Source organism: Pseudophryne corroboree, chromosome 8, assembly GCF_028390025.1.
Source record: "Pseudophryne corroboree isolate aPseCor3 chromosome 8, aPseCor3.hap2, whole genome shotgun sequence".
In the NCBI taxonomy this organism is placed as follows: domain Eukaryota; kingdom Metazoa; phylum Chordata; class Amphibia; order Anura; family Myobatrachidae; genus Pseudophryne; species Pseudophryne corroboree.
In genome coordinates, this window is record NC_086451.1 from 344,642,786 (window position 1) to 344,667,374 (window position 24,589).

Below are 24,589 nucleotides of genomic sequence, written 5' to 3' on the forward strand. Positions count from 1 at the left end.
TAAAGTACTTTAGTAAATACACCCCCTAAGACGGAGAAGATTTATGGTACCTACTGGTTATTAGGCACGATTCAATTCAGTGACAGTTGAAAGGGGTTGGGAATTATTTCCCAGCGCTATTCAATACAGCGCCATGTGACACTTAAGTACGGGATTTCTTCTCGCACCCCCGATGAGAGGGGGGTCAAGCAGAAATCCGACAAAAGTGCCAACGCGAATCTAATTTCTACCCATAGCGTAGCGAAAACAGCGTTGCGCCGGCAACTTAAGTTGGAGAATGGTCCCGACAAAACACCCTGTTTAGTCCGGGAGAACGGGCATTCTCCGACTTAACACTGCGCTGTATTGAATAGCTCCGGGAGCTAATTCCTGGTGCTATTTAACTGTCATTGAATTGAATTGCCCATTGTGATCTCCTAAGTTGACATCTGGGTTTAGAGAAGGATTAAGGTTTGAGTAAACACAGTAGTTCTCAAACATGCAGAAATGCTCTAAATAATGATTTAATTAGTATAGCAAAGAACAATCGGGGAAGGCAAATAAAAAGCCAAACAGGAAACAATGAACTGTACGAAAAAAATAGACAACCAAGGAAGACTACGAGCAAAGGCACAAAACCAGAACAAGGGTGAAGAAGTCATGACTAAGAAATCCTGATCCAGGGACAGAAGAAATATCCACCAAACAGAGCAAGGAACTCCATAGACTGAAGAAAAATTCACTGCACAGGATCCAGATTAGCCCCCGGAAAGAGTTGTCCAGCAGGTCCACCTCACAGGATTCAGAACAGACATCTGAAAAGTCTCAAGGAATTAGAATGCACTGATTATCCAGAATTGTGTGCATATAAATATGCTCCAGATCAGATGAGTCAGTACTCATTTATTATATTGTCTGTCTCCATCTACAGGCCAACTGGCAGACTGCAAGATATGTATGCCGAAATGCTGCCTAAGCACGCTGATTTAATAAACCTTTCTAGAATTGAACGGGTCAAAAGAGTTCTTTGGTTCAAGAAATACTTCATATACATCAGGTGCTTGACGTCTCTTGACTACTGCTGCTGTCTCTGGAGCACTGGACTGTTGCTTGAGCCTCTGAAGTGATGGCCTTGGCAGGAGTCTGGGATGCTGGAGACTTGGGTGTGATGGACTGAGCACTAGACAGCAGAATTTGTAATGTCTGCTGGTAATAAGCCAAGATGTTTTGCAGATGACGTTCTTGATTCTGGAAGTTTCGATAGGCAATATAATTGAAGGTTTAGAAATCTAAACTTTTCCAGAAGGTGAAGCAGGCAATACAGCTATAGGAATTGGTATAAAGCAGTGTGCATGAGTGTGAGGGGTGTGGTTCATCAAATCGACAGTGTCTAGGTCGACAATGTTTAGGTCGACAGTCACTAGGTCGACATGGATGGAAGGTCGACAGGGTTTCTGCTCGGCACACTTTACCGTTCCAATCGTAGTCCACGTGGATCGTTAAGTATGAAAAAAAATGTGAAAAACTCATGTCGACCTTTAGACCTGTCGACCTAGCACATGTCGACATAGAAACCATGTCGACCTTCCATCCATGTCGACCTAGTGACTGTCGACCTATAGTGGTCGACCTAAACATTGTCGACCTAGACACTGTCGACTTCAGACCGGATCCCGAGTGTGAGGACGTCAATAATTATAGAAGGCTTTCATGAAAATTGTTGCTTAGGTCCAGGAGATTACTGACCCATTCTCCAAGCTCTACTTCTTCTAATAGGAAATATGCTGTGTGTACCGCAGCTGAAGACCAGAGATGTAAATATGAAAGTGATTTGAATTAAATCACATCAGCTTTGGAGGAACCTTGAAAATTTGTCCTCCCAAAGTAGTGGTTAAAAGTTTGATTGATCAAAACCAGAGCAAGAAAAGGATTTTAGTGTCTAAAGACAGGACTGCATGGCAAGACTCCAAACTGGTCATAGAGGTTGAACGATCTAAATTTGTATAGTTCTTTCATTCACCACCTCCTATAAGTATTGAGATTTTTCTGAAATATAATTTTCTGGTCATTTAGAGATTTTAAGAGCTACACCATTACATTATTTCACTTAAACAAATTAAATATACTATTAATATTTCAGTGGGTCATGGTAACAATTCATAAACAGCTACTGTAGCATAAACAGCTAATGGTAAGAAATCTTAGCAGTCACTATTCCGATGGTCAGGTTGCCGGCAGCGGCATCCCTACGGTTAAAATCACAATGGATCTTGGTAAGTATTTTAATCCTAACCCACCTCTCCCGCAGCCTAACCCAAATGGGTATCCGATCTATAGATCTACAGTCAAGAGGTCGACCACTAATGGTAGACATGCATTAGGTTGACAGACTAAAAAGGTTGACATGTAAAAGGTAGACAGTTCAAAAGGTCAACAGATTCAAAAGGTCGACATGACAATGATCGACACAAGTTTGTTATTAATTTCTGTCAACTTTTTCATACTGTACCATCCATGTGGACTTCAATTGGGAATAGTTAACGGACGAGTGAGATGGTACACAAATGGGACTTGTTTGAGGCAGAAAAGTGACAAAACACACAACCCCCTTCCCCCCCCCCCCAAAAAAAAAATGGTGTCTACCTTTTTTTGTGTCGACCATCTCCATGTTGGCATTTTGACCATGTCGACCTTTTCTACGGACTACCTATTCCTTGTTGACCTTTTGACCCTGTCGACCTAATGCATGTCGACCATTAGTGGTCGACTTATTCACTGTAGAACTTTTTAGTGTAGATCTATAATAATCCACACCTACCCAAACCATCCTCCTATAGCCCAACCCCAGTCCAGGTTATAAGGATATCCATGTTTGAGTCCAGAGGATTAAATCAAATTGACTATGGTACTAATTAAGGGTTCACTACGATATGCCGGCGGTCGGGCTCCCGGCGACCAGCATACCGGTGCCGGGAGCCCGACAGCCGGCTTACCGACAGTCTGGCGAGCGCAAATGAGCCCCTTGCGGGCTCGCTGCGCTCGCCACGCTACGGGCACGGTGGCGTGCCACGCTATTTTATTCTCCCTCCACGGGGGTCGTGGACCCCCACGAGGGAGAATAAGTGTCGGTATGCCGGCTGTCGGGATCCCAGCGCCGGTATACTGTGCGCCGGGATCCCGTCAGTCGGCATACTGAAGACCACCCCTAATTAAGTCACCTGTGCTCAATCATGGATATCCTTTAAAACCTGGACTGTAAGTGGAGTTTGGAAACTCTGGTTTAAAGGAATCTCAGGTTTCCTCATACTCCCAGGCAAACATATTCAATTATGAATGAATAATAAACGATATATAAAAGAATGAATCATGCAGGTAGCAAATAATTAAAAGACCCAGCACAAGTTTCAGAGAGGGCAATAAGGGTAGGGCCACACATGGTGGCAAAGCGGGTCCCATTTAGCGGGACCCACTTGGCCGGAAGGAGACTGCACACTATGCAGGCGCCCACACATGTGCGGCACACCCGCCGCCGCTGGATCCAACTGCAGCATGCTGCGAATGAGCCAGATGACAGGAAGGCGGGATTTCAATGTGAACACATACATTTCAATGTATGTGTTCACACAATGCGGTTGTGTTCTATTGAAATCCTGTGTGTCACTGGCCGGATCCTGTTCTGTGGCATCCCGCACACAAAACCCCCCTCCCGCCAAGCAGGTCCCATTCAGTGGGACTCGCTTGGCAGCTCGCTATGTGTGTCAGAGAAAAAAAAGTTAAAACAATGCAAAGCACAGATTATCCAGGAGCGAGCGAATATTGGGCCTAATTCAGACCTGATCGGTGCTGTGCGTTTTCGCACAGTGGGCGATCAGGTCTGAACTGAACAGGTCTGAATCTCAGGTCTGAATTGCGCAAGCGCCGGCGCCGCAGTGCGTCAGCGCATGCCAGACAGCCGACGGCCGTCTCAGCCCTGCGATCGCCTCTGCCTGATTGACAGGCAGAGGCGTTCGCTGGGCGGGCTGCCGGCGTTTGGCCGCCGTTTTAGGTGCGTGATCCAGGCAACGCAGGCGTGCCCTGACAGTGTGGGGGGCGGGTCACGGCAGCTGTGTGACATCACATGCAGCCGCTGCGATCCTCACAGCGACGAGTAGCTCCCTGACAGCGCACAGGAGCTGCGCTGGTAGGGTGCTACTCTTCAAGTACAAAAGGCGCTTTTGTACTTGTACGGGGGGAGGAGGGGGGAGGGTCAGACATGCGGGGCGGACCAGCCCTGTGCTGGGCGTCCCCCTGTATGTCAGGGAAGCTGATCATAGATGTGCTAAATTTAGCACATTTACGATCAAGTCTGAATTAGGCCCATTAAGCAATCTGTCTCCATCTACAGGCCAGCTTGCAGACTGCAATATGTATATTAAAATGTTCCTGGCAGCCACAACACTGACATTGTGAAGCCACTAACTTATGCAGTACTGTACAGAGAATATATGTCATTCATATCAGTCTCTGCTCCATTGGAGATTATAATATAGAGGGCCAAATGTAGGGGGTAATTCAGACCTGATTACTAGGGTGCATTTTTTGCATCCCTACGATCAGATAGTCGCCGCCTACAGGGTAAGTGTATATGGTGTGTGTAGGTGTGCATTCGCTTTTGCAGGAGACCTGCACAAACATCAGTTTGTGTACTCTCTGCACTGCACAGGACTTACTTAGCCGCTACATTGGCTTCATGCTGATCAGGGCTGGAGCTGACGTCAGACACCCTCCCTCAAAATGCCTGGTCTCTCCTGCGTTTTTCTGGACACTCCTGTAAAACGGTCAGTTGCCAATCACAGACGGCCTCTTCCTGTCAATCACCTTGCGATCGCCCGTGCAATCGCTTTTTTCGCACCATCCCGTTGTTAGGCACCGGTGCCCAGTGCACTCGTCTGACGCGCCGGCGCATTGCAGTGCATACACATGCACGTTCAGATTTGATCACCCACTGTGCAAAGACGCACTGCAGCAATCAGGTCTACCCCCCTCCCCCCCGTAATGCGATGACATTTTGCACTAATGTGCGAGTTTAGCGCTAAACTCGCACATTTTGCAAAGTCGACCAATGTAATGGGCAGCAGAAACATGCAACGATATCGCCCAAATGGACAATCGGATCAAAATTTGGATTGCACCCTCATTGTGTAGAATTTAATAAACTGCAGAAATGGTCCTGTCACTTTTTACCGTATTTCTTACTGACTGACTGACTGACTGACATCACTAATTCTCTTATTTCCCCATATGTTAGGAAGCTGAAATATAACATAGGTATTCTTCAGGTGGGAAATAGGAAAACTATGTCATTTGAATTTTAATAAACCTCCCCTAAGGGGATGCAAAGGGGGTTGACATAATGACGTCATTACCGATGTGTGGCTTGCGTTGCATGAACGATAACGCCCAAATGGACAGTCGTATCAAAATTTGGATTGCACCTCCAGTGTGTAGAATTTAATAAACTACAAAAATGGTCCTGTCAATTTTTTCCGAATCTGCTACGGGTGCTCCTCGGGTAACGCCAAGAACCATGGATTAATATTTGCTTACATTAACATGTCTCAAAGTTACCAAATCTGGATGTCAGCACCGGTTGCACCACCTTTGGAAAGGGCATGATGCAAAGTATCGGACTCACGACCGGATAAATTTACAATGGCTTTGGCACACATAGTAGTCAGCATGGGCAAGTATTCTTGTGCTGTACTTTCAAAAATATGTTGGCTCCATGACATGATAGAATCAGATTATTTTTAGACTGAAAGTTGGACAATTGATGTCCGGAATATCCAATTAGAGGTGAAACAATATCGGGTGCGAAAAATGTCAGTTTTTCACACTTTTTGTTCTGACGTTTCACCAATTTTTTATTACAGGCTATCCAATTTTGTGATCTGTAAAAAAATACATTATCACCTGAAAACACACAAGTTCAGTGAAACCTGTGTGTTTTCAGTAGAAACAGCCCCGTCTTCGCATGAAAACGTGGCTGTTTACAGGGATTTGGTTTTGCCTGCCTGAGGCAGGTGAAACAAACTCCCTGATAATTCGAATCTCGCGCCGACTTATCGGGGCTAATTAGATAGCCTCCAGCGGAACAATTAGGCCCGGTAAATTGCCAGGGTTCATTGGATAGTTTGTTATTATTAGTGACTTTTGTTTAGATGCTCATCTCTCTGCCAAGGATCAGTATGATTTGCTGATGGACAGGATGCCAGCATTCGACAGCGACATCCCATCCATCAAAATCCCAACAACTCCCCAGTAAGCCCCCTAACCCTCACCTTTGCCCTACCCAACCCTCCCTTGTGGGTGCCTAACCCTAACCCTCCTGGTTGGTGCCTAACCTTAACCCTCCCTGCTTGGTGCCTAACCCTAGCTCTACCTTCCCCGCTGCCTTAACCTAACCCTCCGTGCTGTGTGCCTAACCCTAACCTCCCCCTTTATGTGCCTAACCCTCCCTCCCCGATGCCTAACCCTGGGGGTAATTCCAAGTTGATCGCAGCAGGAATTTTGTTAGCAGTTGGGCAAAACCATGTGCACTGCAGGGGGGCAGATATAACATGTGCAGAGAGAGTTAGATTTGGGTGTGGTAAGTTCAATCTGCAATCTAAATTGCAGTGTAATAATAAAGCAGCCAGTTTACCTTGCACAGAAACAAAATAACCCACCCAAATCTAACTCTCTCTGCACATGTTATATCTGCCTCCCCTGCAGTGCACATGGTTTTGCCCAACTGCTAAAAAAATTCCTGCTGCGATCAACTTGGAATTACCTCCCCTAACCTTTCCGGCGCTGCAGCCTAATCCTAACCCTCTTCTGCAGCCTGAACCTAAACCCCCCTCCCCCCCCCACCCAGCGCGCGGCAGGACGATTGTGTCACGCTGTCAGGACGATCGGGATGCCGGCTGATGGTATTTTGATGCCGGCATCCCGTTCGGTGTCAGTATAGTGACGCCGGGTTTCTGTCCTGACTCGGGATCCCAGCGTCAGTGTATTGACCGCCGGAATCCCGTCTGTCGGGAAGCTAACTGCTTCCCCTCGGCCATAGTATCTAATATTTTACTAATATGCACCAGGCACCTGTACTTGAATTACGCTTGGTCTGTGTATAAATTCTCTAGGGTCAATTTCTGAAGCAGTAATAACCCCTTTCTTGGAGATGAAAATGATCATTGTTGCTTCCTCCTATTTAACAAGTAGGCTAAATCTAGGAAACACAGATCTCTCCTGCAGTTCCTCTAATTTTGCCCTTTATGGCAGTGCCCATAGTCTGCTAAATAGACTACAGGTTGGCTAGATTTAACAGACACTGAAAAGCTTTGCTCTTTACATCACTAAATAATGCCACCTTGTGATCTCATTAACCAATATCTGTCAATGGAAGACCTACAATTCCAGAAGAATCTAGCAAAGCCTCTATGGCTTCAGAGGTATCCTCCAGGTCAAGTTCATACCAACCTGGTTTCGTCTTTTTCGTTGGCATCAGGGTTGCCGCTAACCACTGATCCAGTACAATTGGGCCCTGGGTTCTTAGAAATTGTCACTGCTGTCACTAAAGAGGCCACAGAGATCACCCACAAGATTGCAGCAGCAAAGAGATTTAAACTATGAATCCAGCAACTGTGATGTTTGTCACGAGCCAGCGCCACGGCTCGTCTTCCCTAAATGCATAGGCAAATGCGGGGGGGGGTTGGTGTCCAGAAACCCCCCTCCTCTTGGCAAGTGGCTCAAATTGTGGCAACAATAGCATGGAATATAACATGATTACTAGAACTGCGGCCACATCATGTAGTTTAAGAGACAGAGCAGAGCTGCTGCACATGTCCAGTGATAGCAGCTTCTTCTACCACGTTTGCTGTATGTGTGGATATAAGGTCTCAATCAGTGCACTGGACCAGAGAGTAGCTACCAAGAAGAAGAGATAGGAGCCATACCATGAGGTGTTAGACTGTGTGCCTAGAAAATTCAGTACTGGTTCTATTATGTTTGTGTATTTATTTATTATGGTATGTTTAACCTTTTCCTGACTACTTATTTATATTATTTAAGTATATTTGATAAAGCCTATACTATAGACAAACTATAGTGTTAAATATTAATACTGTATTCCATACAGTATCCAGCATGTAAAAAAAACATTGTTTACATTAATGTCCAGGGTTGTTACTGGGTTCTTCTACCACTCCCCCAGACTCCTGCACTTGCTACAATGTTCTGCAGAGTAGGAGATTGTGGACTGAATTTGGAAACCCCCTTCCATAAATCCTGCGTTTGCCGCTGAAAGGTCCCGTCCATTGCTAAGCGACCAGAACATCACTTTCCCCTACTGCCGATGGCCCCGCTAGTCACAGGCAACCGGGACGACAGACATCCGCAAGGTACTCTTGGGCTGCTTCTGACAGCTGGGACTCGTGTGTTACGTGCAGTGCTGCATGAAGTTATTCATTAAGGGGTCCTTCCCTCTCTGGCTCTGCTGATTGGTGCTTGTATCTCTTATAGGCAGCCAGTCCTGCTATGCCCTGCCTGTTATAGTTTATGTAAGCTGCTGGTCCATGTCCCATGTTCCTGTACATACTACCTATCCTGTGGATACTCTGCCTGTCAGAAGCCAAGTCGCCTTGCCTGAACCCTTGCCTTGTTCCTGTGTAGTTAGTCCCTTGTGTACTCACTCAGGGGGTCATTCAGACACGGCCGCTTATGCGACCCGCAGCGCAGTTTGCCAATGTCTTTTCACCTTCTCTCTCTCCAAGACTTGATACATCTCCCCCTTTATGTATTTATTTATTAACAGTTTCTTATATAGCGCAGCATATTCCATTGCGCTTTACAATTAGAACAACAGTAATAGAACAAAACTGTGTTCCTACTGACACAGAGGAAGAGGAAACTGGCACAGCCTAGGTTCATCAAATATAGGGGTACATTTACTAAGCAGTGATAAGAGTGGAGAAGTGAGCCAGTGGAGAAATTTCCCCATCAACCAATCAGCAGCTCTGTATCATTTTATAGTATGCAAATTATAGATGTTACTTCAGTGCTGATTGGTTGCCATGGGCAACTTCTCCACTGGCTCACTTTTCCGCTCTTATCACTGCTTAGTAAATGTACCCCATAGACATAAGTGAGGCTAGACACATATACATGAAGGCCCCCTGGTGATGGATTTTAAAGGATGAGCATGCTCCTACCCGCCGCAAGAACAACAAGACATACCCATGCAGAAGATGCCTGCTGGTGTTTTTGGGAAATAAAACATTGGAATAGCTAATTAAAGGTTCATAATACTAACAAGTGCTCCCTTGGTAATTTTTATTGCCTAACTTTCTAGTTCATAATACTAGTCTATTACTGTCACTCTCTATGGTGTCAATATTGATCTGCTGCAATATCAGCTACAAGCAACAGGTGTCAGTGCATCATCAACACTGACTGCTGAAGACTCTTTTGTACCACCCTGCTAAAGGTCAAGTTATGAAGACTAAAGGGCCACACACACGAACGCGACATGTCCGACCCTCATGTCGCAAGCGATCACTCCGGCAGCCTCCCGGGCGGCCGGATCACATAAGATACATCGTATGCGGTCCTTTTGCATGCGATGTATCTTATGCGATCCCAGCCATGCCTGCGGGGTCGGACATGATTGTTAGTGCAGCACATTACATCTAGGGCAGAGGTTCCCAAACTGTGTGCCGTGGCTCCCTGGGGTGCCTCGGGACACTTGCAGGGGTGCCCTGGGTTGGTGGTCCAGGACCAATTCAAATTATTCATGGTCAATATAATAGGCAAAACCAGTGCTGGTGGCTGCCAGTCATAAAATATGTGGCCAAACAGAAGCAAATCTTGTCCCTCACCACACAACTGACCCTAAGGATGACATATAAACGCAATCTACTTAATGTAATATTTCTTTCTAAATTTCTCAATAAGACATTTTTGGCCCAGGGGTGCCGTGAAAAAACTTCTGATATTCTAGGGCGCCGTGATTCAAAAAAGTTTGGAAACCACTGATCTAGGGGATACGATCCGATGCTCATGGGAACGCGCATCAGATCGGAAACACCTCCAAAATGCCCGATTTCACCCGATATATCGGCCCGAATGCCCGAAATCGGATGAAATGGGGCATTATCGTTCTAGTGTATGGGGCCCTAAAGAGACCTAACCTGCATGCAGCCTTTAAAATGCAATGGCTCCTACAAATCTATGCACAAAGAGTGTGGTATTTTTTCCTAACTGGAGCTTCAAAGAGTCTTGATTTGTTTAGCTGATTATTGACTTTGGCTTCATGCCTTACGGTGCTACATTATCCAGTCCATTGACTTCAGTTTTGTCTCTCACAACCCATCCTCACAGGAATAAGCAGCTTACCTGGATGTAGCATTTTTCTGATAGCTACCCCAGCTAATATCCGCCTCCACATATATAGATGCATCTACCTTGATGAAGGGACAGCTCGCTGCCGTTTTTCGCAGCATAGCGATCAGGCTAAAAACCGGCTGTTCTGCGCCAGTGGCGGTTCTTGCCACGGGCAAGCGGTACTTTTGCCCGGGGCGCCGCCTTCCGGAGGGCGCCGGCGCCATCCGGAGGGCGCCGCACCAAGGCAAGATCCGCCACTGTGCCCCCCGTAGTGCCCTGCTGTGCCCCCCCGCTTTGAAGGGAACCAGACGCGCAGCGTCTAGTTTCCCTTCATGGAGAGGACCTTAGTTGTGCGGTGCGCGATGACGTCATCGCGCACCGCACAGCAAAGGTCCTCTCCATGAAGGGAAACTAGACGCTACGGTCTAGTTTCCCTTCGTCTAGAGGACCTTTGCTGTGCGATGCGCGATGACGTCATCGCGCACCGCACAGCATAGTGGCACAGACACTAGGGGTCATAATTGACCTCTAGTGTCTATGCTGTTCTATGGGAGAGACGTAATAACGTCTCTCCCATAGATCGAAGAGAACAGAAGAGAGGAGGAGAGGAGAAGAGCGGTGCCGCCGGCGGAGGGGGTCTGGATCAGGAACGGGGATGGTAAGTATACTTTTTATTTATTTTTATTTTTTCTTTCAGCGCGCTGACCACGCCCCCAATCGAAGCCACGCCCCCATATTTTGCCCGGGGCGCCACAAATCATAGAACCGTCCCTGTTCTGCGCATGCGTATGGGCCGCAGGGCGCACGCGCCAAGTAATTTCACACAAAACTAAGCAATTTTACACAGGGGCGTGCAACGCTTTTCAGTCACTCTGCTGATCGGTGTGCGATCGACAGGAAGTGGGTGTTTCTGGGCGGAAACTGACCGTTTTCCGGGAGTGTGCTAAAAAACGCAGGTGTTTCTGGCTAAAACGCAGGAGTGACTGAGGAAACAGGGGAGTGGCTGGCCGAACGTAGGGCGTGTTTGTGACGTCAAAGCAGGAACTAAACGGACTGAGGTGATCGCAATCTAGGAGTAGGTCTGGAGCTACTCAGAAACTGCAGGAAAAGATTTTCGTGTAGTTCTGCTAATCTTTCGTTCGCTATTCTGCTAAGTTAAGATACACTCCCAGAGGGCGGCGGCTTAGCGTGTGCAATGCTGCTAAAAGCAGCTAGCGAGCGATCAACTTGGAATGAGGGCCATAGTTCTGCCGAGCCCCATGAATTTGCAGTAGAGATGTGCAGTTTGGTTTTCCAGAAATCTGAATCCACCCAAGTTTTGTGGATCCAAACCATAACCCAATCCAGATCTCCCAAAGAGATCCGATCTGGACAGAGTTTCAATTTGGATCTTCCCACACTTCGGAATTTGGATTTTAAATCCAAATTTTGGGTTTTGGATTGCAAACATTACATGATTTTAGCTGTTAGTTTATCAAGTTGTATCAATGATTGTCAATTTTTTTATTGATTTTTAACCAAACCAAAAACAGAATCTGACAAAAACACTTGAAGGTGGTTTTGCCAAAACACGATTATGAATTAAAACTAGTGATGTGCACCGGACATTTTTCGGGTTTTGTGTTTTGGTTTTGGATTCGGTTCCGCGGCCGTGTTTTGGATTCGGACGCGTTTTGGCAAAACCTCACCGAAAATTTTTTGTCGGATTCGGGTGTGTTTTGGATTCGGGTGGTTTTTTTAAAAAAACCCCTAAAAAACAGCTTAAATCATAGAATTTGGGGGTCATTTTGATCCCATAGTATTATTAACCTCAATTACCATAATTTCCACTCATTTCCAGTCTATTCTGAACACCTCACACCTCACAATATTATTTTTAGTCCTACAATTTGCACCGAGGTTCCTGGATGGCTAAGCTAAGCGACACAAGTGGCCGACACAAACACCTGGCCCATCTAGGAGTGGCACTGCAGTGTCAAGACAGGATGGCACTTCAAAAAAATTGTCCCCAAACAGCACATGATGCAAAGAAAAAAAGAGGCGCACCAAGGTCGCTGTGTGACTAAGCTAAGCGACACAAGTGGCCGACACAAACACCTGGCCCATCTAGGAGTGGCACTGCAGTGTCAAGACAGGATGGCACTTCAAAAAAATTGTCCCCAAACAGCACATGATGCAAAGAAAAAAAGAGGCGCACCAAGGTCACTGTGTGACTAAGCTAAGCGACACAAGTGGCCGACACAAACACCTGGCCCATCTAGGAGTGGCACTGCAGTGTCAAGACAGGATGGCACTTCAAAAAAATTGTCCCCAAACAGCACATGATGCAAAGAAAAAAAGAGGCGCACCACAGGTATAGAATGTAGATGGATAGTATACTTAATGACGACACAGAGGTAGGCACAGCAGTGGCCTTCGTATCGTACTGCTATATATAGTATACTGGTGGTCACTGTGTCAGCAAACTGCAAAACTAAAATGCACCACAGGTATAGAATGTAGATGGATAGTATACTTAATGACGACACAGAGGTAGGCACAGCAGTGGCCTTCCGTATCGTACTGCTATATATAGTATACTGGTGGTCACTGTGTCAGCAAACTGCAAAACTAAAATGCACCACAGGTATAGAATGTAGATGGATAGTATACTTAATGACGACACAGAGGTAGGCACAGCAGTGGCCTTCCGTATCGTACTGCTATATATAGTATACTGGTGGTCACTGTGTCAGCAAACTGCAAAACTAAAATGCACCACAGGTATAGAATGTAGATGGATAGTATACTTAATGACGACACAGAGGTAGGCACAGCAGTGGCCTTCCGTATCGTACTGCTATATATAGTATACTGGTGGTCACTGTGTCAGCAAACTGCAAAACTAAAATGTACCACAGGTATAGAATGTAGATGGATAGTATACTTAATGACGACACAGAGGTAGGCACAGCAGTGGCCTTCCGTATCGTACTGCTATATATAGTATACTGGTGGTCACTGTGTCAGCAAACTGCAAAACTAAAATGCACCACAGGTATAGAATGTAGATGGATAGTATACTTAATGACGACACAGAGGTAGGCACAGCAGTGGCCTTACGTATCGTACTGCTATATATAGTATACTGGTGGTCACTGGTCAGCAAAACTCTGCACTGTACTCCTCCTATATAATATTAATTATACTGGTGGTCCCCAGTCCCCACAATAAAGCAGCACACTGAGCACAGATATGGAGTGTTTTTCAGGCGACAACGTATACTGGTGGTCACTGTCAGCAAAACTCTGCACTGTACTCCTGCTATATAATACAGCTGCTCCCCAGTCCCCACAATTAAGCAGTGTGAGCACAGATATATTATGCAGCACACTGAGCACAGATATGGAGCGTTTTTTTCAGGCAGAGAACGGATAAAACTGGTGGTCACTGATCAGCAAAACTCTGCACTATACTCCTCCTAACAGCTGCTCCCCAGTCCTCCCCACAATTAAGCAATAAAGCAATCAAGTTCAACAATAAACGGAGAGGACGCCAGCCACGTCCTCTCCCTATCATCTCCAATGCACGAGTGAAAATGTCGGCGACGCACGGCTGCTTATATAGAATCCGAATCTCGCGAGAATCCGACAGCGGGATGATGACGTTCGGGCGCGCTCGGGTTAGCCGAGCAAGGCGGGAAGGTTCGAACCTGCCTCGGACCCGTGTAAAATGGGTGGAGTTCGGGGGGGTTCGGTTTCCGAGAAACCGAACCCGCTCATCACTAATTAAAACTAAAACAAAGTGGTCCGCGCCAGGGGCATAGTGAGGGGTTTAGCAAGTGAAGCTTGAGCTCCAGGCGCCGGTTCTCTGTAACAGAGCTGTGAGCCGGGACTCAGGGTAGGAGGAGTAGAAGACTGGAAGAGAGGGAAGGGGTAGCCACCACACTGCCTGCATGTTCCATGTCACTGATTGCAGTGCAGAGAGTCAAGTGCAGTGCAGTGTGGTGTGTTGTTAGGGAAGAGGGGAGGTTTGGAGGCTTTTCAGAAGAACCTTCCTGGCTGTCAGGTATCTGCATTCAGTGATATGGAACATGCAGGCAGTGTGGTGGCCACCCCTTCCCTTTCCTCAGTCCTTTCCCCCTACCCACAGAGGCCCAGCCTGTCAATCACATAGAAGCTCTGCCTCTCCAGGCTAGAACGAGGAGCTGCTGCCCTCTTCTTGGTGAGAATTGATGTGTGTATACTGTGTATATGTGTGTGGTTATGTGTATGTGTTTATGTCTGTGTATACTGTGTGTTTATGTGTATATGTCTGTGTGTGCGTGTGTGTGTTTGTGTGTAAATGTGTTTATATGTGTGTATATGCCTGTGTGTATATGTTGTGTGTTTATGTGTATACGTGTATATGTCTGTGTATATATGTGTGTGCTTATGTGTATATTTATTTGTGTACAATATGTGTAAGTATATGTGTGTATATGTCTATGTACATGTGTGTGTTTATGTATATATTTCTTTGTATACAGTATGTGTGAGTATATGTGTATGTTTATGTATGTCTGTGCATATGTGTGTGTTTGTGCACATCTGTGTATATCTATGCGTATATGTGTGCTGTTATGTGTATATGCCTGTGTAAATATCTGTGTGTATATGTGTGTGTATATGTCTGTGCCTATATGTGTGTGAATATATATATATATATATATATATACATATATATATATAGGAAGTATTCGATATCCCGGCTGTCTGGATCCCGGTGCTCAGCATACCGGTGCTGGGATCCGGACCGCCGGGATAACGAAATCTATTCTCCCTCTTGGGGTGTCCACAACACTCCTGGAGGTAGAATAAATAGCGTAGTGTGCTCTTTTGCATTCGCCCCACTGCCGGCATCATCAGCATACCGGCGCCGGGATCCTAACAGCCGGGATATCATAGTAGATCCATATATGTATGTGTGTGTGTGTGTGGTTGTTGTGGTGGTGGTGGGGCCGTGACATTTAGTAACATTTATTATACTGACTTGAAAAGTGTCAGCCGTTCATCCAACAAGTGGTAAGGACAGCTGAGTGATACACATGACTTGTGGATTGAAGGAGAAAGGTCTTTTACATACAGTTCACACTCTTTCACTATCACTAACCTTCAATGCCAGTTCCATTGCTTAGGTGACACACTCAGACCAGTTCAGCACAGGCCACTTGCCCAAAACTGGTGACTGTGCTGTGTCCTCAGTCACCTAGATGTACGTATATCTTTTTTTTTTGTTTCTCTAGATCAGGCATTCCCAACCACGCAGAGCCGGATTAAGGGGGGGGGGGGGGGGGGGGGGGTCCCGGGGATACGTACCCCTGGGCCCCCCTTTCCAAAAGGGCCCCCTGCCACACCACAGATCGGATCTCTCTTCTGATCCGATCTGTGGTGCTGTACTCCCGTCCGCACTGCAGCGGCGGCCGTTCAGACAGGACAGCTGAGTGAAGTAGGCTGCCCCAACGGCTGAGCGGCAGGCTGCTTCATTCATACATGATTGGAGAGCTGAGCCGTCGCTCAGCTGTCTGTGCGGTTGGCGGGGATGGGAGTGCAGGTCGATCGTTGGATGGTATGTAAACCCCCCCCCACTCGTCCTCCTCCTCTCTTGAATAGGGGCCCCACTGTCTTAAGTACCCCGAGCCCCCCATGGACTTAATCCGGCTCTGCAACCACGGTCCTCAAGGCACACCAACAGTGCAGGTTTTAGTGATATCCAGGCTGCAGCACAGATGGTTAAATCAAAATAACTGAGCTACTAATTAAGTCACCTGTGCTGAAGCCTGGATATCACCAAAACCTGCACTGTTAGCATGCCTTGAGGACCGTGGTTGGGAATGCCTGGTCTAGATTGTTATATATATATATATATATATACATATATAAACAAATCACTTTAATCATGTATGTGGGTTTTTTCTAACAGATTGTTAATACATTTATGTGTGTTGGCACCCCTGAAGTGGAGGCATATTCATTATAATAATCCTGTTTCTGCAGATACAGCTTTTTGCAAAGCGTGACAAAGATCACCTGGGGCGGTATGCATTGAGCATTGAACTTTGCTTGCGATGCATTCCCCACTCTCCACAAGCATAACGGTGTTTATTAACGCTATGTGCTTGAAGATCTGATTGGATCCCTCTCAGTGGGGAAATGTGATAGAAGCCCATACGCTTCTATAGGGCAACACCACCAAAAGATGCCGTTGGACACCGCATTCAAGCCCTGGAATCTATTGCATTCCGGCAGCAGCGTAGCCAGAACTTTGTGGGCCCCATAGCAACATTTTGTGGGTCCCCTGCTTCTAGAGAGACACCTTTCTGCAGCAGCTGTTAATTTTATGTTCCATATTAGTGCTCTAGTTCATTTTCTGAACCATAGTAGTGCTTTAATTAATGTTATGCCCCATAGTAGTTCATTAGTTCATTTTATAAATCATAGTTGGCCCTAGTTCACATTATGCCCCATATTGTAGGGTCACCAGTACACATTACACAATACAGAACCCAATACACATTAGGACATGCAGTACCCCTGGTTCCTATTATGCTATAATATAGTGCCTCCACTTCATACTGTGCCACATTACAGTGCCCCAGCTCATATTATGTAACATTATAATACACTCCTGTTCATTTGATACCACATTGCATTGAGCAGGTCCAGGGGCATACCTACAGTAGATATACTGTAGGCACCATGGCAAAAGTTTGTAAGGGCCCTTATGTACTGCCCAATGGTGAGAAATGTATATAACATATGTAACTTTGACAAGGAAGATGGGTCCCTCTCAGCTCTGGGCCCCATAGCAGCTGCACTTCCTGCACCTATGGTAGCTACACCTTTGCATTCCGGGCTTGGTGCATACGTAGTAAGTGGCCATACCATCAATATCTCCTCTGTTACACAGGTAATGAATGGGTCTGTTGCTTGAATTCTACATAAGCACAGAAAGTCTGTATAAAAACATAGGGCCTAATACAGACTTGATCGTAGATGTGCAAGAAAACGCACATCTACGATCAATTTCTTTGACATGCGGTGGGCGCCCAGCACAGGGCAAGTTTGCCCCGCATGCCGGATCCAACCCCCCTGCAGACATGCAAGAGCATCGCATGGTGGCGATGCTGTTGCATGTTTAGAGTAGCCCTCTGCCTGCGCAGCCTAGCTGTTATGGGTCACAGCTGCTGCTTGTGACATCACGCAGCCGCCGCGGCCCACCCCATAAACGGTCCAGACACACCTGTGTTGTCCAGCCCGCGCCCCTAAAATGGAGCATCGACGCCCACAAAACGTGGCGTCGACACCCCGTTCCCACCCCACCCCCCAGATCTTAAACAGTGTTCTCAAGAGAACGCAGTTTAGGACCTTGCACAGGCACGTACCGGCGTATGCGCATGCACAGATGTGCAGAAATCGCTTCATAGCGATTTTAGCACATCAGCGTCAGGGTCTGAATTGGCCCCATAATTAGGAGATGATAAATGTGCCCTATAGCCAGAATAATAATGAACATTAATAATGAAATAACATATAAATGTTGTATGTATCCTTGACCGGCATGAAGTGTACACATAGGGGGTCATTCCGAGTTGTTTGCTCGTTGTCGATTTTCGCAACGGAGCGATTAAGGCAAAAATGCGCATGCGCATGGTTCGCAGTGCGCATGCGGTTAGTATTTTAACACAAAATTTAGTAGATTTACTCACGCCCGAACGAAGTTTTTTCATCGTTGAAGTGATCGTAGTGTGATTGACAGGAAGTGGGTGTTTCTGGGCGGAAACTGTCCGTTTTCTGGGAGTGTGCGGAAAAACGCAGGCATGCCAGGGAAAAACACGGGAGTGTCTGGAGAAACGGGGGAGTGGCTGGCCAAACGCTGGGCGTGTGTGTGACGTCAAACCAGGAACGAAACTGACTGAACTGATCGCTATTTGTGAGTAAGTCTTGAGCTACTCAGAAACTGCTAAGAATTTTCTATTCGCAATTCTGCTAATCTTTCGTTCGCAATTCTGCTAAGCTAAGATACACTCCCAGAGGGCGGCGGCTTAGCGTGTTCAATGCTGCTAAAAGCAGCTAGCGAGCGAACAACTCGAAATCACCCCCATATTTCTAAGAGAAAAAAATAATGAAGACTAACTTCCAAAAAATAGTTAGCTATTTGTAAAGAGTGTGTACTTTAAATGACCTTTGCAAACAATAAAACACCAAAAAATGTTCAAAAACGCATTAAAGTGTAAAATAAATTTTTCTACTTAATAACATTGTAAATCCTCAGTTAAGTCCAAGTTTAAAAAAAGAAGTACAGCATTTCCACTAAAACATACTTGAAAGACAAGTAATCCGTCCTGTTACACACTGCAGATTTTTTTGTAATTAAAAGCATCCGCCTTTGACAATCCACTTCTTGACGGAAACTAACAGCCACTAACTCAAGTTCCCTAGGTGCAGGTCATGACCTGTAAATTAGGTCAATGAATAACTGGAAACTAAAGCTTTTACCAAGGGTGTAAATCCCTTTCATAGAGACACTGAAATGTTCCTTCATACACTTCTGCAAGGAACTAAGGGGGTAATTCAGACCTGATCGTAGCAGAAAACTTGTTAGCAGTTGGGCAAAACCATGTGCACTGCACGGTGGGCAGACCGCCGGTCAGCCGTACTACACCCGATATAACATGTGCAGAGAGAGTTAAGGGCCCCATACACTAGAACGATAATGCCCGATTTCATCCAATTTGGGGCATTCGGGACGATATATCGGGTGAAATTGGGCATTTTGGAGGTGTTTCTGATCCGATCCGATGCGCGTTCCCTTGAGGGCCGGATTGGCTACCCTAGATCGTTAGTGCTGCACTCGTGATATGTAGGTTCCCGCAGGCATGGCTGGGATCGCATACGATATATCGCATGCAAAATGTACCAAATCGTATGGAATCGTATGGAACCACTCCCGGGAAGCTCCCGGGAGAGTTCAAGGGAAATTGCCTCCTACTTCAGCCTCAGACATATCGTTGTAGTGTATGGGGCCCTTTAGTGGGTTGGGGTGTGTTGAAACTGATATCTAAATTGCAGTGTAAAAATAAAGCAGCCAGTATGTACTCTGCACAGATATAAAATTACCCACCCAAATGTAACTCTCTCTACAAATGTTATACCTGCCCCCCCCCTCCGCAGTGCACATGGGGGGTCATTCCGAGTTGATCACTCGCTAGCAGTTTTTAGCAGCCGTGCAACCGCTATGCCACCGCCCACTGGGGAGTGTATTTTAGTTTAGCAGAAGTGCGAACGCTTGTGCAGCCGAGCTCTGCAAAAACAGTTTGTGCAGTTTCAGAGTAGCTCTGAACCTACTCAGCGCTTGCGATCACTTCAGCCTATTCGTGTCCGTGTTTGACGTCATACATCCGCCCAGCGAAAGCCCAGCCACGCCTGCGTTTTTCGGGCACGCCTGCGTTTTTGCAAACCCTCCCTGAAAACGGTCAGTTGACACCCAGTAACGCACCCTTCCTGTCAATCATCTAGCGTCCGCCAGTGCGAAAAAAAACTTCACTAGAACCTGAGCACAACCACAAAGGGCTTTGTACCCGTACGTTGGCGTGTGCATTGCGGGGCATACGCATGCACAGAAATGCAATTTTTTCACCTGATCGCTGCGCTGCGCAAATCGGCAGTGAGCGATCAACTCAGAATGACCCCCTCGGTTTTACCCAACTGCTAACAAATTTGCTGCTACGATCAGGTCTGAATTACCCCCTAAGTTAATTGTACATATGTTTTGTGTTTCAGTTACGTAATCACTGAGAAGAAATAAACAGTAGTATGAAGGGTTTTTGCTCACATAAGGCAATGCGTGCAGAGGGGTCTAAATACAAAGCTGCGCATCTTATTAAAGAAATGCCATGGATTGGCATTTGGGGGCTAGGGCCCTCATTCTGACCTGATCGCACGCAGCAACTTTTTGCTGCCCGTGCGATCATGTAGACGCCGCCTATGGAGGAGTGTTTTTTTGCATAGCAAGGCTGCATTTGCTTGTGCAGCCCTGCTATGCCAAAAAAGTTTTGTGCAGAACTAGACTAGGGTAAGACTTACTCACCCTGTCCGATCACTTCTGCGTTGCAGGTCCCGGAATTGACGTCAGACATCCGCCCTCCAAACTCCTCGGCACGCCTGCATTTGGATCTCCACGCCTTGAAAACGGTGAGTTGCCACCAGATCCACCTTCCTCCTGTCAATCTTCTTGCGGTCGCCGATGCGACCGATTGCACGGCTGCAAAGAAGCGCAACGTGCGATCAGAGTCGGAATGACCACCCATGTGTCTACGTACACATAAACAAGCATACATTTGCACATTAAGACAACTCCCTTGTTTTGTGCACACAATAGCAAGTAAGACAAATCTATACGTATATGAAAAGAAGTGCGTCGACGGAAGCCTGCATGGAAGGTGCAGCCACACCCCCAAGGTAGCATGGTCACAGCCTGTTCAGCAGAGGGCCCCGATGTACACAATGTGGCCCACACACTTTGCCACACACCCTCTTGTAAAGGAGCCTGAAAAATCTCTTGGCATCCCTATTTATTAAACAATATATTTTAAAATTTAAATGTGAACTTTGCTATTTAAAATAAAGATATAAAATTTTGGGGAGATTAGAGGCAGCTAGTTGGCTGTAAATTTTGTTACAAGATATACATGGAAATTAATGTGGCTATACATATTCAAATTTAGCTGCATTTATGTGGCCGCACCACCAACATCCACGCTTTAGCCGAAGTAGCCACCATAACGTTTGCACAAGCCCTATAAATGGTGAAAGAGATCCATCTGGAATCAGACAGATCTCTGTGTACTCCAGTGGCGTGTGGTGAGGTCAGTGGCTGGTGAGGCACTACAGCCATAATGTCCTCCGAATCCTGCCGATGACCCCTACCGCCGCAGAGCCAATGCCCACTACTGCCCCTGTGCCGATGCCTGCTGCCACCGCCAATGACTTACAAACTCGCCCACCATCAACTGACCCAGCCCTCCGTCACTAATTTGCATCTCAGTCCGATGCCACCAATGCCCGGTACCTGCCTGCTCATCATACTTGTGATATATTGTACATTTTTATAGAAAATAAATAAATAAATTAGTGTTTGGGACTGGGAGGAGGACATGAATGCAATTTTGTTGTCCAGGGCTTCCATTAGTCAAATTACGTCGCATAGTAGAGCCACTTACACAAATTACGCCAGGCAGAGCTCCCTTTTACACATTACAGCAGGTAGAGCCCGTGGCGGAACTAGCGAGCGGTGGGCCCATGTGCGACAAAATGCTTTGGACACCCTTCCCCATTCCATCCAAGTTTATGTAAAACAGGAGCAGTGCGCGCTGCAGGCATATGCAAAATATATAGGGGCGTGGCTTCGTGGGGAAGGGGGGTGGCCACAAAATTATACCAATTCATATAACGGTGCATAGTAGTCTCTATTATTCAAATTCCGCCGCACAGTAGCACCACTACACCAGGTAGAGCCCCTTTTACACATTACGGCAGACAACGTCCACCTTTTTACACATTACGGCAGACAGCGTCCCCTTTTTACACATTACGGCAGACAGTCCCCCTTTTTACACATTACGGCAGACAACGTCCACCTTTTTACACATTACGGCAGACAACGTCCCCTTATTACACATTACAGCAGACAACATCCCCTTTTTACACATTACAGCAGACAGTGTCCCCTTTTTACACATTACGGCAAACAACGTCCCCCTTTTTACACATTACGGCAGACAACGTCCCCCTTTTTACACATTACGGCAGACAGCGTCTGCCTTTTTAGACATTACGGCAGACAGCGTCCCCTTTTTAGACATTACGGCAGACTGCGTCCCCTTTTTTGACATTACGACAGACTGCGTCCCCTTTTTAGACATTACGGCAGACTGCGTCCCCTTTGTACACATTACGACAGACAGTGTCCCCTTTTTTACACATTACAGCACACAGCCCCCCTTTTTTGTACACATTACGACAGGTAGAGCACTTTACACACACCCCTCCCCCCACTCTACCCTTAAGCTGTGGTGTAGTGTAGGTGCAGTGCAGTGTAGTGCAGTGCAGTACAGTGTAGTGTACTGCAGTGTAGGTGTAGTGCAGTGCAGTGCAGTACAGTGCAGTGTAGTGCAGTGTAGTACAGTACAGTGTAGTGTAGTGTAGGTGCAGTACAGTGTGGTGTAGTGTAGTGTAGTGTAGGTGCAGTGTAGTGTAGTACAGTGTAGTGTAGTGTAGTGCGGTGTAGTGTAGGTGCAGTGTAGTACAGTGTAGTGTAGTACAGTGTAGTGTGGTGTAGTGTAGTACAGTGTAGTGTAGTGTAGTGCAGTGTAGGTGTAGTGTACGTGTAGTGTAGTGTCAGCCACTTACATGATTTCTTCTTCTGGCTGCAGGCTCCTGACGCGGCGCTCCCTTGGTCTGTACATTGCACTGCAGGCCAAGGGGAGGGGAGGGGGAGGGGGGGGATGATAAGCAGCACCAGGTGAGAGGGGGGTAGATTAGAGGCACCAGCGGTGGTTGGGGGGAGAGATGAGCGGCAGCTGCACTGATGGTGAGTGAGGGGGGGGGGAGATGAGCAGCACCAGCGGGGAGGGGGGAGAGATGATCAGCACTGGCGCGGGGGGGGGGGCGGGAGGGGGGGTAGATGAGAAGCACCAGCGGGGAGGGAGGGGGGAGAGATGATCAGCACTGGGGGGGGGGGAGGGGGGTAGATGAGAAGCACCAGCGGGGAGGGAGGGGGGAGAGATGATCAGCACTGGTGCGGGGGGGGGGGGGAGGGGGGTAGATGAGAAGGACCAGCAGGGAGGGGGGGGGAGAGATGATCAGCACTGGTGCGGGGGGGGGGAGAGGGGGGTAGATGAGAAGCACCAGCGTGGAGGGTGGGGGGAGAGATGATCAGCACTGGCGCGGGGGGGGGGGGGGGTAGATGAGTTGCACCAGCGGGGAGGGAGGGGGGAGAGATGATCAGCACTGGTGCGGGGGGGGGGGGGGGATGGGGGTAGATGAGAAGCACCAGCGGGGAGGGGGGGGGAAGAGATGATCAGCACTGGTGCGGGGGGGGGGAGAGGGGGGTAGATGAGAAGCACCAGCGGGGAGGGAGGGAGGAGAGATGATCAGCACTGGCGGGGGGGGGGGGGGGGGGTAGATGACAGGCACCAGCGTTGGTTGGGGGACCCGGGGGAGAGATGAGCGGCAGCTGCTGCACTGATGGTGAGTGGGGGAGGAGGGGGGGGAAGATGAGCAGCACTAGCAGGGAGGGGGGAGAGATGATCAGCACTGGCGCGGGGGGGGGATTGGGGGGGGATGGGGGTAGATGAGAAGCACCAGCGATGGTTGGGGGGGCAGCACTGACAGTGAGCGGCCCGGGGGAGATGATCAGCACCAGGGGTAGGGGCGGTGTTGAGCGGCGCCGGCGGTGTGTGGGGGATTAGCGGCGCAGAGCTCCACGCCGCCTAGTCAAGAGGAGAGGTCGTCAGCACCAGGTGACGGGGGTCGGGGGTGATGAGCGGCGGCGCCGGCGGTGTGCGGGTGATGCGGGTCTGGCCAGACGAACGGAAGCTGCAGGGACTCAGGTCAGGAGTAGCCCTGCCCATGATCTCATAGTGCCCAATCATATCTGCAGCAGTGACAGGGGCGTGCTTTCATATGGGCAGAAAGCACACCCCTGTCACTGAGGCACTCACACTGGTGCCGCTTATCCTGGTTTTTGTAATGGGCTTTTACAGCCCTGTCCTTGGCCCCGCCCCCTGCCCGCCCCCCGTGTCCGACCCTTTACCATTATACACAGGAGGCACCGCTCTCGGTGCCTCTAAAAAAAATGTAACCAGTTTTAAAGTGTAGAAATGATTAAAATAATATAAAGCATATACTTAGGACACAGAATATGTGTCATAAGTATATTCTTTATATTATTGTAATCATTAATGATAGGGGAGAATGACAGGGGAGGCACTGCCTCCCCTGCCTCCCCTGACTGCACATCCCTGGTGTACTCAGTATAACCTGAAATTCTGCCGACATACCCATGAAGAACATTTAGCCTATGTGGGGACGCCCCATTGCCACCATTTATATCCATGCTCAACCATGGAGCATACACATTGCTAAATATACTCAACTCTGAATCAACTCCTAAATGAGAATTCTATTTTTAG